The following is a 13,736-nucleotide window of genomic DNA, read 5'->3' as shown; positions in this document are numbered from 1 at the left end:
CCTGATTTGATTCCAGTCAGGGACCTTTGTTGCATGTCATATCCATCTCTCTCTCCCCTTGTTTCCTGTCTGCCTCTTCACTACCCATTGTCCAATAAAGGCAAAAATGACATAAAAAAAAATCTTAAACAAAAAACCCCCCCCAAAAACATCATGAATTTGGAAAAAAAACTAAATGGGAGACAGCCATCATTAATGTTGTTAATTGCATTAGTGCTTTCCTGCTTTGACATGTCAAAATATGCAGGTGAGAGCATGAATTAGACAGCTACCAGAGAGACTGGAGTGGAAAATAAGTAATGGCAAATGAACAACTTGAAAATTGAAGAAGTCAATCCTGTTCAGAAATTCAGCATCACTAACTTCATTTAATCAAGGCGCAAAATATTTTCAAGGACAAGGAAAATGTGAGAGGGAGGATGTGTGAGAGCTCTAGTATACATGAGGTGCTTTCCCTTTTGGCTAATGTGGCTCCTCATTTCCTCACTCATGTCTCCTCCTCACATCTTAGCTCCTCCCAGCAAGGATGAAGAGAAACGTGAGGAAGAGACGCAAGAACGGATTAATTTAATCTACCAAACAGCACATATGTGGACTTTTAGGATGTACAGCATGTTTTACTAATTAAAAAAACCTGGACAAGACTTGATTGTCTTGCCTTGCTTGGAAGTCGCTTTGAATAAAAGCATTTGTTTACAAGAAACTCTGAATAGCTGCATAGCCGTGTAGAAGGCCTACTTATCACCTGTCCACTCTACCGCAGCTGAGTGTTTCCTCCCTGCCTGTCTCCTCATTAGCTGCTTGCCTGGACATCTGTTTCTCATCTCCCTAATTAGCAGTCCAGACTGCCCTCTGCTTTGCCAGATTACCTGCATACTGCAGGTCTGCTGCTGTAACATTTGACCACATCTGAAGCCTGTTGCCTGAGAAGCTCGCAGCTCAACCCAATCCAGGTTGTGGCAGTAGTAGTAGTAGCAAAATTTTGCATTTTAGTTTACTAAAAGACACTTTTGTGGTTTTTTTCCCAATTTCTCTCAACACTTTGTATTGAAGTTTATGAACTGTGCTGAGTCGTCGTCCTCCAGAAGACTTTGTGTAGTGTAAACTACATCTTGTTTTAACTGAAGGGGGGAAAATATTAGAAGCACCTTTCAATATATTACAGTCCAATGCAACGCCACCACCCACTACAACCTCAGTAGTAAACATAAAGTTAGATTATCACGGTCCACTCCCCAACTTTTTCCAGCACTTTCCGCCACATCTCATGGTCTTCCCCAAGTGTATTTCAATTTCAAGAACATACACATACACTCTCACCCATCATCTCTAGGTATACATACTGTATATTTCAGAGCATGTTTCAGACTTATCATCTTTAAACCTGCAATAACTGATTTTTTCACTCTCTTTTTAGCTCTGTTTTTGCTCTCTATCCACTCCTGAGGGAGTCTTTAGCTGCTAAATGCTCCACTATGTTCACCAGGTAGTCACTGAATTTGTCTGTTTGCTGTTCTTGAATCTGAGCAGGTAGTGTACTGTGGGTTTTTAGAGCTTTTTCTCTGTAAAGAGCTGCCTGCTGCATCTGAAATGACTGTGAGAGCACTGACAGTGGACTAAATCATTGAAATTGCAGCCGAACAGCTAAACAATGAGCTGAAACTAGCAGAGTCGCTGATAATCCTCTGTAGGTTCATCCCTACAAGCTGTGCCTCTACACACCATCATCTGATACATAATTATTATTATTATAAAAAAAATATTCGTTATAGATTTTTTAAAAAGATTTTTCAGTTTTTAATGTTACATATGACACTCTTAAAATACAATACTGGATTAAAAGAATATATGACAGAACAGGATTCAGTCAAGTCTAGTCTCCATAAAAAGTCTAAAACTCCCACGTCATTGAATCCTGTGGTTTGTTGAGGTGCTAGGCTGCTGGAATATGTGTATCGTAGGTTCAGGAGCCAAACACATCATTCAGGCTGCTGAATTGACATTGATGTTGTTAATGGCTAAGTATGTCATCAGCTGCCATCACCTTGGTGAGGCTGGTGAGGCAAAAAAAGACGTCACTGGCCAACAGCTAATTTATTTTGTGACGCTTGCGTCAACATCACACGTGCGTATGTGTGTGTGTGTGTGTGTGTGTGTGTGTGTGTGTGTGTGTGTGTGTACAGAGTTGAATGAATGAAAGCATTGTTCCTTGACTGTAGGTAACTGATGCGTAAATGGATGCAATCTGAAAAGGGACTAGGCTTAGACATGGCAATTCCTACTGTGTCTGATTTTAGTACTAACATAACTAAAACATTCTTATTCATATAAAATACTAAAAGCACTCAGAAAGACTTTGACTTCATCAAGAATGATTCTGTCATTTTATTTCATAAACATTTAGATAAATGTGAATAACTGTGGATAGTGCTGCTAGAGAACAGTCACAGATACTGTGGTTGTTATGATTACTAGCATCATGATTACTAACATTTGTCCATTGGTGGGAACCTAACTGATATGTTAAATATGGTTATAGTTAGTTACATACACTTGTAGGAAAATCCTAAAATAGCTCAACCAGTATATGGTAATATATTTGGGAGTGATTCCACTGCTTCTGAATCTAGGGGTTTGTTAAAGGTCTTGTAGGTCTAGAGATTAAAGCCTCTATGTGTAGCATTCAAACATTTCTGACTAGCTGAATAACTTTCATCCTGTTAGCTAACAGACCTATTTTATTTCATGTGAAGAACTTGGTGCGTGTAATTTCTTTTGGTGTAAAGCACTTTGAGCTGTATTTCTTGTATGCAAGATGCTATTCAAATAGTTATTATTTTTATCATTATTATTATTATTATTATTATTATTATTATTATTATTAAAGCTGAATTCACTTTTTTTTGTTTGCCTATTTACTCATCCAGCATCCAGCCAAACTCTGTCTGTCTACTGTTTGGTACTGGACATTTAGCATTCTCACAGCTTTACCACCATAAACAGTTGGCTGCTACTCCTCGAAAACAAGGGTGATGAGACCCGTGAGAGTTAAGCAAAGTAGTAAAGTTGAAAAAACCAAAACAACGAGCTGAGAGACACTAAAATTGCTTCATCGAGCTGATGAGAACTGCAGAGTTAGTGATGATTCTCTGAGGGTTCATCACAACAAGCAAACCCTTTCACATTATACATAGTCATTTGATCCCTAGCAAAATATACAAATTATGATTAATTGAATATATGTTAAAATATCCCTCTCCCTTTGCTAACTGGAAAAGCGCAATAAGTGCACAATAATCCCATGTCAGTGTTGTGAACGGATCCTCTCTCTCTCTCCTCTGTCTTTGCTGACACTGCAGTGGCGTCTGAAACAGCGAGTCAGATGAGTGCTCTCATCTGCGTCAGCACACCAATAATAAAGTGACTCTGTCATTGTAGAATTTATGATCATTGGCTATTGCAGTTTTCAATTACATGAACCGTGACCTTTTCTTCTCACTAAAGCTCCATGCTGTCATTTTCTCGGCTTCACAGGGCAACCAATCACCATACTCTAGCTGTGCTGCCTTGAATAGTCTATCAGCGTACAGCTGGCTAACCTAAATAGAAAGCAAAATGACTGGTGCTGACGTACTTTCCAGCGCAACTTGTTGACCTCTCTCAGCAAATAAAAGTTTTTCTGTTACACAGTCAGACACTTTTGAATGATCTCTCCCTGCCTTATCCCACCAACATGCATTTCAAGCAGATATCATGGCAGAACTGTTACGTATCTGATCTGATCTAAGACTAAGGTTAAGTATCTGCTGATACAAGTTACAATTTGGTATTTTGATTTTATAAATGTATGTACAATTTTATATATTTTCACATACAATTGTCCTTATATACTTCAAGTACATTAAAGTCAGTAAAACAACTGAATGGGTACGTGCTAATAAAATGAAATTCCTGCCTTGATGAACAAGATGAACTACACCAACGACTTAAAAGGTCAGATAACTTTTCCAAATACACTCACGAATCATTTTATTAGGAACACCTTTGCAATGTAATTCAATCCAATACAGCAGCTCTGCCATAAATTCTACATTTATGAAGCTTAAACATTTTCAGTTTTTGTTGACTTTGTCAGAAAGGTGATAATTCAACTTTATGTTTATTATTCAGGTGGTAGTGGGTGGTGGTGTACTGGAGTGCATTATATTGAAAAGTGTTTCTGATATTTTGCCCCCCTAGTATATGTTAATGGGGTGGACAAAATATTATGAACACTTTTCCAATTTTCCAAAACAGGTGGTCACACAGTATATTAACTCTGAGCTAAGCCCGTGTGCAATTATTCAGTATGGCAACTAGTAAAAAAAAGAAAGGCAAAGCCTCAATTTTAATCTAGTGGAGCTAGAAATAAGTTATAGTTATAGTCCACTCATCATTTACCAGAACTGAAGTTCCTTAAATTATTTTCTTCGATGTCCGGTGCTGTGTGTTCACGTCTTGACACTCTGCACCTCCAGACTACAATATAATTTCATAGAGCAGCTGTTCCTGCATTTGTTGAGCTGTTGTCATGCTTCACTGCGATTGGCTCAGCTGTTTCAGAGCTATGAGAGTATTTATTAATCACCACACCCTCAGAACTGTGTTCTACTTCACCCAGCCCTTTTTGCACTTTGCACTTGCAGTCTATGGACTCAAGATCCACCACTTTGCACTTTGAAGAAGCTTGCCCGATTAAAATAGGGCCCTAATAGCCTATAGACATAGTGGATCTGTGAGACTGTGCTGTGTAAATGCTAACATCAGCATGCTAACAGTGACAGTGCTAACATGCTAATGTTTAGCAGGTGTAATGTTTACCATATTCACCGTCTTAGTTTAGCATGTTAGCATAGGAACATTTGCTAATTAGCCCTAAACACATATTACAGCTGAGGCTGATGGGAATGTCATTAGTTTTGCAGGTATTTGGTCATAAACCAAAGTATTGGATGCATTAATGTCTTGAGCTGACAATGGCACTAGAAGTATAAGTCGGGATCATGAAAGAAGTCTGAGGATCAAGCCTCAGACTTCATGGAAATCCATCCAATAGTTGTTGAGATATTTCAGTCTGGACCAAAGTTGTTCACTGGCCAAGTGATAGACCTACACTGCCATCTCCACAGCACACAACACGGCCTATGAGGCATTTCTGATTTGAAATAAGTCTTGATCAGCTCTGAAGACATTCTTGCTGATCAGCTGAGGACATCCCTGCTGACATACAAGTAGAAATACAGTCATAAAAGTGGTACAAACCCGTAGGAAGTTACTGGCTTTTATCACAGCCTGGCTTGCTTGTGGCGAAATCCATTTCAAAAATCATTTCATTTTATTGCTGACGAGAGATCCATAGCACAGCCATGAGCAATTACATGGTTGTTAAGACAACTGATCTTGATTGTATATCCTGTGTCCTGGCACAAGGGTAAAGCTGGAGGATTTAGTTAGAATAGTGATGACTAGAAGAGAACATACAGTATACAAACAGTGTATTCAGGCTCCTGTGAGGATGATTGCAAAAGGCTGGCTGCTAAGCTAAGTAGGTAAACGAGCAAGCAGCGGGATGGTATGGATAGTGTCTTACACAATTGTTACAAGTAACTGTTTTTCCCATTTTCCTGTTTAAAAAATAATCTTATGGACCAGCATTGCTAGGTGCTTGTGAGGGACATTGCCTTGGTGAATCCACTGGTTGCATCCTCTTTTAATCCTTGTTTAGCCATGTGACAAGGAACAGCCAAGGTCAGGGTTGCTCAACCTTTTCTGACATACAACCCTGGTACTATAGTTAATATAAAAGGTACTATAGTTGTCATGACCCAAGCAATAAGAGTTGTAAATCTGAGTCTGGCATACTTTTGAATTCTGTTTTCAAGAGCATGGAGACAGCTCCAAATAGATTTTCCACCTGTCCGTTATTTATACCTACTTATCCAGAAGTGAGTCTGGGGTTGACATTTAGTATTGAGAGTGAAGTACATATTACTAGTAGAACAAACTAGGTACTTTTTTGTTTTACAGCCTAAAGCTAAATCAAAACCAAGTTAGAAATGCTTATTTGTAAAATTTTACTCAGACTACTACCGACAGTGCTCTAACCCGAAAGACGTGGGACGTTGCAAACAAAAACGACAGTCGGGTGTTATAATCGCTTATCTTATCCTGAGTAATGAGTCATACGGGCACTGGACATGACCTTTTCTCTCACACCACCCTAAGGCCAAAATGTGAAATTTATACACAGGATTTCTAATCATCTAATAAGCAGTTGAAATTTGCTCAATACATTCATGCGCCTAAGAGGATAAACCCCTCTCGACAACGTCTTCTTCTTCTCCCCAGCGTGGCTCATACATCAGTAATGTCGGTAACAGAAGATAGTAAAAAGTAAGCAAAAGACAGAAGGATGCCAAGACAATGACAGACGTCAGTGACTACTGAAGGAGATGGAGTGTTACATTATCAGTCCAATCTAAAGTAATACATTTGACCTATTTGCTTTTACTTGACTGCAGAGGCATGAAGTGCATCTAATTCAGTGAGTTATTTCTGTTTATGAGTTGCTGTAAAGTCCAGCGGTGCGGTCAGCAGGATAACAGCCATGTGCAGCATGTTCACTTCAATTCGGAGGATCGTCAACAGAATTTCTCTCTAGGTAATTCTACATTACCAAGTTTCAATTCTGTCCCTTCATTCTGTAAACATAATCCTGTTCAGGGTTGCAGGGGCCTGAGGCAGAGGAGGGTACATCATAATACGACAAACACATTCACACTCTCATTCACACCTACAGTCCAAATACATTACCTTCATGCCTTTTGGAGCCACCAGAGGAAACCCACACAGACGTTCAAAATCCTCACAGAAACCCCACCAGCAATATATCTCATAATTTCACAATATACCACAACAGCAGTGATCTCCTGTTCCTGTCAGTCTCCAGAACGGTATCTTGAGTGTAAAAGATAGCTAACTTGTACTTCAAGCTGGGGTCTGACTCACTTGTTGATCTTGATCTTGACTCAATCTCATCTGTGTGGTTTTGGACTTATCATAAGAGGCCTCTGAAGTTAGTGTGTTTTTTAAATGTGGGTCAGTGCTTAAAGAAAAGTATAACTTTTAAATGAATGCATCAATAAAAGTAAAATGACAGAGTAAGCACAGAAAATATCCACAATTTAAGCATTGACACTTAATGCCGCTCGCTACCTCCAGTCTCAACAGTGTGACGCAGAGATGCCGCACCAACAACAAACAAGCCATTCTGAAACTTTCAAAATGTTCCCTTTCACGTCATCTGTGTGGACATCACACTGCTTTCACGGTGTGTCAAACATTAATGCATTATATGTCAACTGCTACAGGATACACACACTAACACATTCTTATGTTTTTCCTCCTTTTTGATTTCACAGCTCGGCTGTGCATGTTACAGTCAGCTGTGCCCTTTAGCATGACTTGTGCTTTTCTGCCTCCACAATGGGTCACTGTGTCTCTGCCTCTGGTTTGCGGATGCGTCATTGTGTGCTTATGCATAGCCTAGTGACATAAACTGCTTGTAGGTGCACACACACAGATGCACAGTCAGACAGTATAATACATATGCAAAGACATTCACCTGCACACATACTCAATACACTACTCTGTCCTGCCACACATGAAGGTCTGTTAATGTTGTCCACAAAAGTCCAGTTTAAGAGATGCAACTGTACTAAAATGTCATCTTTGACTTGTAGTTCTTACCACACACTGCCTCAGCCCAAGACCGACGGCCTTAATGACACAAAATGAAGCAATAGCTAAAAACAGTCAACTGTTATCTAGTTTCTTCCTCTTGCAAGGCAACAACAAGCCTTTAAATCTTGTCACAGAAACTAGCAATTACAAACACACAAACTACACAGTCTATATTATACAGTATATATTTAAGTCAGTCTTACCCCCTAAACAGCAGCGTACCAGCAACCATCCAGGCTAAAGAGCAGTCCCCTTACTGAGATAACTGTAACTGCTGCTAGATGCTGCAGGCTGCTACTGGCTGTCAAGCAGAGAGACTCCCATAGCGTATACTACGCTATGACCTCCTCCTCCTCCTCCTCTTGTTGGTAAACACAGCAGCCTGGAGCAGCAGCAGTTCTGCCATGTGACCTAACCCACACACACACACACACACACACACACACACACGAACACACACATCAGGTTTATTGTATTTGTGAGAACCTTCCACTGATAACAAACCTGGCCTTAATCTTCTATCTAACTATCATTACATGCGTAAATTCTAACCTGCACACTTTGAAAGGGGGAACGCCATAAAAATATAATAATAAAAATTGTTGATTAAAGTGAGACTGAGGTGAGAAATTTGCTCCTAAAGACCCTGTCAGTATTTTTTTTTTTTTTGATCATTGAATTTTTTTATCATTTAATTTATCTGATTTATATTTTTTAGTTTGACCTTTCAGTGACAACATTAACATTTGTGATCCTTATTGAAACAAAAAAACGATAAATTAGGTTTCTCAATTATCATGTCCCAAATCAATCCATACATTTAAGTGAAATTCACTCTCCTTTTTAGGTTCAGTTCACCCTTTAGCACCTCACTAAGTCCTGAGGGAAATATCTGCTTCTTTAGCTGCTTAATGCTCCACTATGATCACCAGCTAGTCACTAACTTTGTCTTTTACTTTGTCTTTGTCGTTTACTGTTTGGTGCTGAGCAGGTAGTGTTATCAGAGCCTTTTTTTTTTTTTTTACTGAAAACTGCTGCCTGCAGCTTCTATGGAAATTTTGGCCCATCATACCAAAACAATGAGCTAAACGTAAGTAAAAGACTACAGTGATAAATCTCTAGTCACTACTAGTGACACTTCTCATCTTGCACATAGTGATTTGATCTATTAAATATTAATTAGTGCAGCTTTTAAAGTTGTTTTTTTTGTATTTCTAGAAAGTTCTGTAATCACTAAAGAAAGCCAGTTTCCTTTTTTTTGATAGAAGTGTTTCTTTATTTAATATAGAATTTTAGCTGATAAAAAGATACTCATTTATGTTAAAATGATTACAAATGAATTGCTGCTGTAGTTCTCAGTAGTAAAGCAAATCTCTCTTTGTACCTTTTAAGCAACCAGATGTAAACAATGTAAAATTCACCACAGAGGTTTTTCATGGTAATCAAATCATATTAATGCCTCACTTACAGCCCTCAGTTGATCATACTTTAACAGTGTACACTTGACTGTACTGTGACCTAATCCCTCACAGAGTTAAACTTCTAATGTAGCTGCTTGAATAGAACCATCTAAAACTCACTGTTGTTCTCACAGGGACGCAATGGCAAGCAGACACACTGAACAGGTGTCGGGTTTGGAATGAATCTGATGGTCAGAGCAGACTAGACAGGTTTGAACTCATGTTTAGTCTACTGCTGCAGACAGATGTTACACCGACCTTGAGTTCAGGCAGCTGGCAGGACGGCTTAAGCAGATGGCCTCTGTGTCTATGAGTGTGTGCGCGCATGTGTGTGTGTTCACAGCAACTCATATGTCCTATTTCATCAGTGAGTACATAACCTCCACAGCCCGGTTAATCCAACCCACTGTACTTCATTAGCTTCTAATGAGTTGTAATTGTAGCAATAAAAAGACATAGTACAGATAGAAGGATAGAACATTAAACAATATCCACTTAACCCCAGTAATGTCTGTCATCCTTTAATGTGACCTTTTGATGAGTTTTGGGGGAAAACAGAATCCAAATAATTGCCGGCAAGTAACAGAAAAAAATATTATGTACCTGAAGATCAAAAGACTACATAAGGTGACGTCATTTTCCTACCTACAGCAGTATGCCTAGGTGCTTTGGCGGAGGGCGGCAAAGGCAACAGAAAAAAGGCTGCATGATTTTTTTCTTTGGTTGCTGTTGAATTTATTAGTTGCATTAAAGCCCCAATGCTGCCCCCAAGTGGCCAAAAAAATGATGCAGTAATGCTTAACATTTTTTGTGTCGGCATCATTGAATAGGTTGAAACGATCATACCGCACTAATATATCGGTAAATGAAAGCCGGTGGCTCAAACCTGATGCTGTGTGTGGCTGATTATCTGTTGCTTTACTGCCATAAACAGAAAGTAAATGATCTTCTTGATCATAAATTTGAAAGTTTGTCTTTTGAAGATAAACACAGGATTAAACATGTCATTGCCCTGGGAGATAAACAAGACAAGTAATATTTAAAAAAGAAAAAAAAGTAAATAATGAATAAAGTAATTGTGCAGATTTAACATGGTTCTCAAGGTAATTACTGCTAACTTGTCAAACTCATTTAGAGAATGTAGAAAAGTTAGACTTGCTTGGAAGCGCAAATTCCATGTACAAAATATACAAATTTAGCAAGTTTATGTGCAGATTCCATTCTTCTTATTTTTGTTATTTTTCCCATTTGGTGAATTCTAATACTCTGCAGAAAGAAATACCAAAAATGACTATTACAGTTGTTGGCCTCAGGTGCTACAAGGTAGATTCGTTTATTCAGCTTTTGTTTGATTGCTTCAGGGGGGCTCAGTTGGGATAGAACTCTGCCAGAAATCCCCAAAATGTGGCTTTGTAGTTTTGAAAATAAATAGCTGACACTGTGAAGAATGTTGGAACTATGTACACAGGACTTTGAGGGATTATGAGCTGTGTTGAGAGTTTATGCGTTACATCCAACTGTAGCAATCTGTGTCCACTGAACTGAGCTAATAGTGGAACTGAGGATTTACTTGGATGACCAGTGGCATGCATGAAGAAAAAGAAAAGTTATGTTCACCCACATTATCAAAGTCAACCTCAAAGGATGTCAGCCACTGAGCACATTTACATGCATTGCTGCTTATTAGTTATTATCTGACCCATTCATCCATTTTCTGCTAAACTGCTCAGGGTTGCAGTACGTGAAACCTATCACAGTATACAAGAGCTCAAGTATTTACACCCTGGACAGGTCACCTTGTCACCATTTATCACACCTATGGAAGGCTGGGAAGTTGCAATATTTTTGTTAAAGTCAACAAATCCCAAGAAAAGACCAAAACAAACAATGTATTGATTCCATCTCTCAATACATTCTGATTTCCCATTTGTTAATAAAGATGTAAGTATGTAATGTAATGTAAACTGGTGTAAATTGTTGAGGACGATTTTCAGTTGCACTACTAAAATGGTATTTATGGGTATTATGGTATTTATGGTATTTCACAATAAACTACAGTGCCCATGCTCATCAGAATAAAGGAAGATGTCACAGAAGCTTTCAGTAAGAAAAATATAGAATATGAACAGACTTGTCCTTTTAAGTTATAATGTGGTATCTGTGGTGATAGATACACAACTAGCCTAAAAGCTATTCTCCTTGTGCATATTTGAATTCTGTGTGTGGTCTATGCAGACCAGGGAGTGTTACATGTCGTTAATGTTATTATTTACATCTGCGCTTTTCCTGCTTTGACAAGTCAAAATGTCTGATGTGAAAAGTCAATATAGAGACAACAAGTGAAAGAACACTGTCTAAATAAGATGTACCCTGTTTGGGTAATAATTAGTCTGGGATTTAGCTCATAAAGTTAGGAAAGCAACGCTGGACTGGAGCTCTTCTGCTGTTATCAGCACTGTCCACCTTGTTGTTGCACTCACTGTGTATATATGTTAGTTTTCTGTTTAGCTACATTGTCAAATATAGGTTGTGGCATGTTAATAATTTCCTTTTTTTCTAACCTCCAGTGGTTTAACTTCTAACCTTGCTGCAGTGATGGACAGGTGTACTCCATGACCTTGGAACATCACGTACATATACAACATAACATGCACTTCTGACCACACCCACCAGTCTGTTTCAGAGCGATGGGTGCCAGATTCTCAAATATGAGGATTTTCAGCTTTTCCCTGTTTTATATAATGGAATCTGAATCTCTTTAGGGTTTGGACTGTTGATTGGACAAAACCAACCAATTTGAAGACATCACCATGGCTCTCTAATCAAAGAAATAATAATTAATAGAGTCCTCAATAATGACAATAATTATTAGTTGCAACCTTACTACATATTTAGATGTATTTTCACTATGACAATGTGTCCCCTGAGCAGAACATGGCTTAAGTATACAGTGGCTCATTTCTGTTGATTGGAGCAACCGGCTGAGCTCAAGGCACTGCTGCCAGGAAGTCATGGTAAATGATATACATTTTAAATCTTCTTCTTACCAGTAAGTCTAATGAAATGCATTTCTGCAACCTCTTTGCATAACAAATACATCCTGCGCTATAACACAAATACTAAAGCATGTTGAGTCTTGAGGGACAAGGCATTATATAACCTGCAACATAATGCTTTAACCTTGCATTTTCATGTGTGAGTGGTTCCAGTAGGCACTATGAATATTTCATAGACTGTTTGACTGTAAAAGCACATGTCTCAGCTTCAGGCATAAGGTCAGTATTTAAAATAATGTTTTTCCCCTACCACAATAAAAAAAGAAATGTAAAATATAAACAACTACCACTATTCATTTTTGAAGAGCATTGCAAACAGAGTAAGTGAGGTTAAACAAAGGGGACGAAGACTGGTGTCTGCTGCATATGCTTTACAAAGCATCCAATGGCTTCAGCTACAAAACAGGTTTTTATAGCCACACTGCACATTCTTTAAAAATGGTTATTGTCACTATGACTGTAGCTACTATTTTTTTCTTCTTTTTTATATGTAATTTCTGAGTAAATACTGTTGTAATGCTATCTCATTAACAACTTATAAAGATGATGCTTTCATCAGTAGTAGTAGTGATGGGCTATAAAATGTAGTTCATGTTTTGTTGTCTTTAACAGTGTATTATAATGCCATAGACTCATTCACTATTCCCTATATAACAGACACTCTGTAGTCAGTACTTTACTCAGTAGTGAGCAATACTCTCACTGACAAGTGTAGTTAGTCATTTTCACATTGCACATAAAATATGGTGCATTTCATTGTGGGATTGTTGTAGACAGTAACTTAACATGCCATGGATGACACTTTTTTAGTTCCACTGTGGAGTTTTTGAGGTAACTATGTATTGGATACATTCACACAATCAGAAAATATGCCAAATAGTAAATGTACTGCACTAAACAGAGTGATCACTGCTATAGAGTTGCAAAGTGGGAGCTCCTGGTTCTGCAAGTTAAAATCCCTTTCAGTTTTCCCGTAGACAATGTCATGTGACTCACAGTTGGAGCTCTTCTATGGCTTGGATCAGCATGAAATTCTTCCATTTATATTCTAAGTTGTCATAAGATGAACAGCTGTTATATAGATATATCTATAAAACATATAGAAACATTCTGGTTCTTTGATAAAAAAAAAAAAAAGAAAGTTGAAGGGACAAGCCTGTGTACGTAAAAATTTCGAATTAAGTAAATTTCAAAATTAACTACAACTCCCGAGGTACATTTCGGCAAGAAAGATCCAATAACTGAGCTTGAATGAGCTCTCTTACTTCTAATGGTGAGCTGAAATGAAATTTCAATTGCAAAGAAAAAATCAATTCCAGTTGCGATACACCTGTTTATCAAAACTTACCCTACATTTACTTACATCACATTGCTTTTAAATGATTCAAACCACCATCACATAGTTTTTCCTCCAAAATATTGATTTGGACTACTGTTT

At 38.2% G+C, this 13,736-nt stretch overlaps 1 protein-coding gene across 3 annotated transcripts in view; it reads right to left on the bottom strand.

Annotated features, from left to right (window-relative positions):
- rasgrp3 (RAS guanyl releasing protein 3 (calcium and DAG-regulated)) overlaps nucleotides 1–13,736 on the bottom strand; it is a 56,713-nt gene that overhangs the window by 30,310 nt on the left and 12,667 nt on the right. The window contains exon 1 of one of the 3 annotated variants that reach the window (XM_044372813.1): nucleotides 7,986–8,159. The exons of the other annotated variants lie outside the window; for them this stretch is intronic. The gene's annotated coding sequence lies outside the window, so the exon portion shown is untranslated. Of the gene's footprint in view, nucleotides 1–7,985; nucleotides 8,160–13,736 lie in introns of those variants that run through there. 3 annotated transcript variants of the gene reach the window in all.

This window comes from Thunnus albacares, chromosome 14 (genome assembly GCF_914725855.1).
Source record: "Thunnus albacares chromosome 14, fThuAlb1.1, whole genome shotgun sequence".
In the NCBI taxonomy this organism is placed as follows: Eukaryota; Metazoa; Chordata; class Actinopteri; order Scombriformes; family Scombridae; genus Thunnus; species Thunnus albacares.
This window is presented reverse-complemented; position numbering and strand designations above follow the sequence as displayed.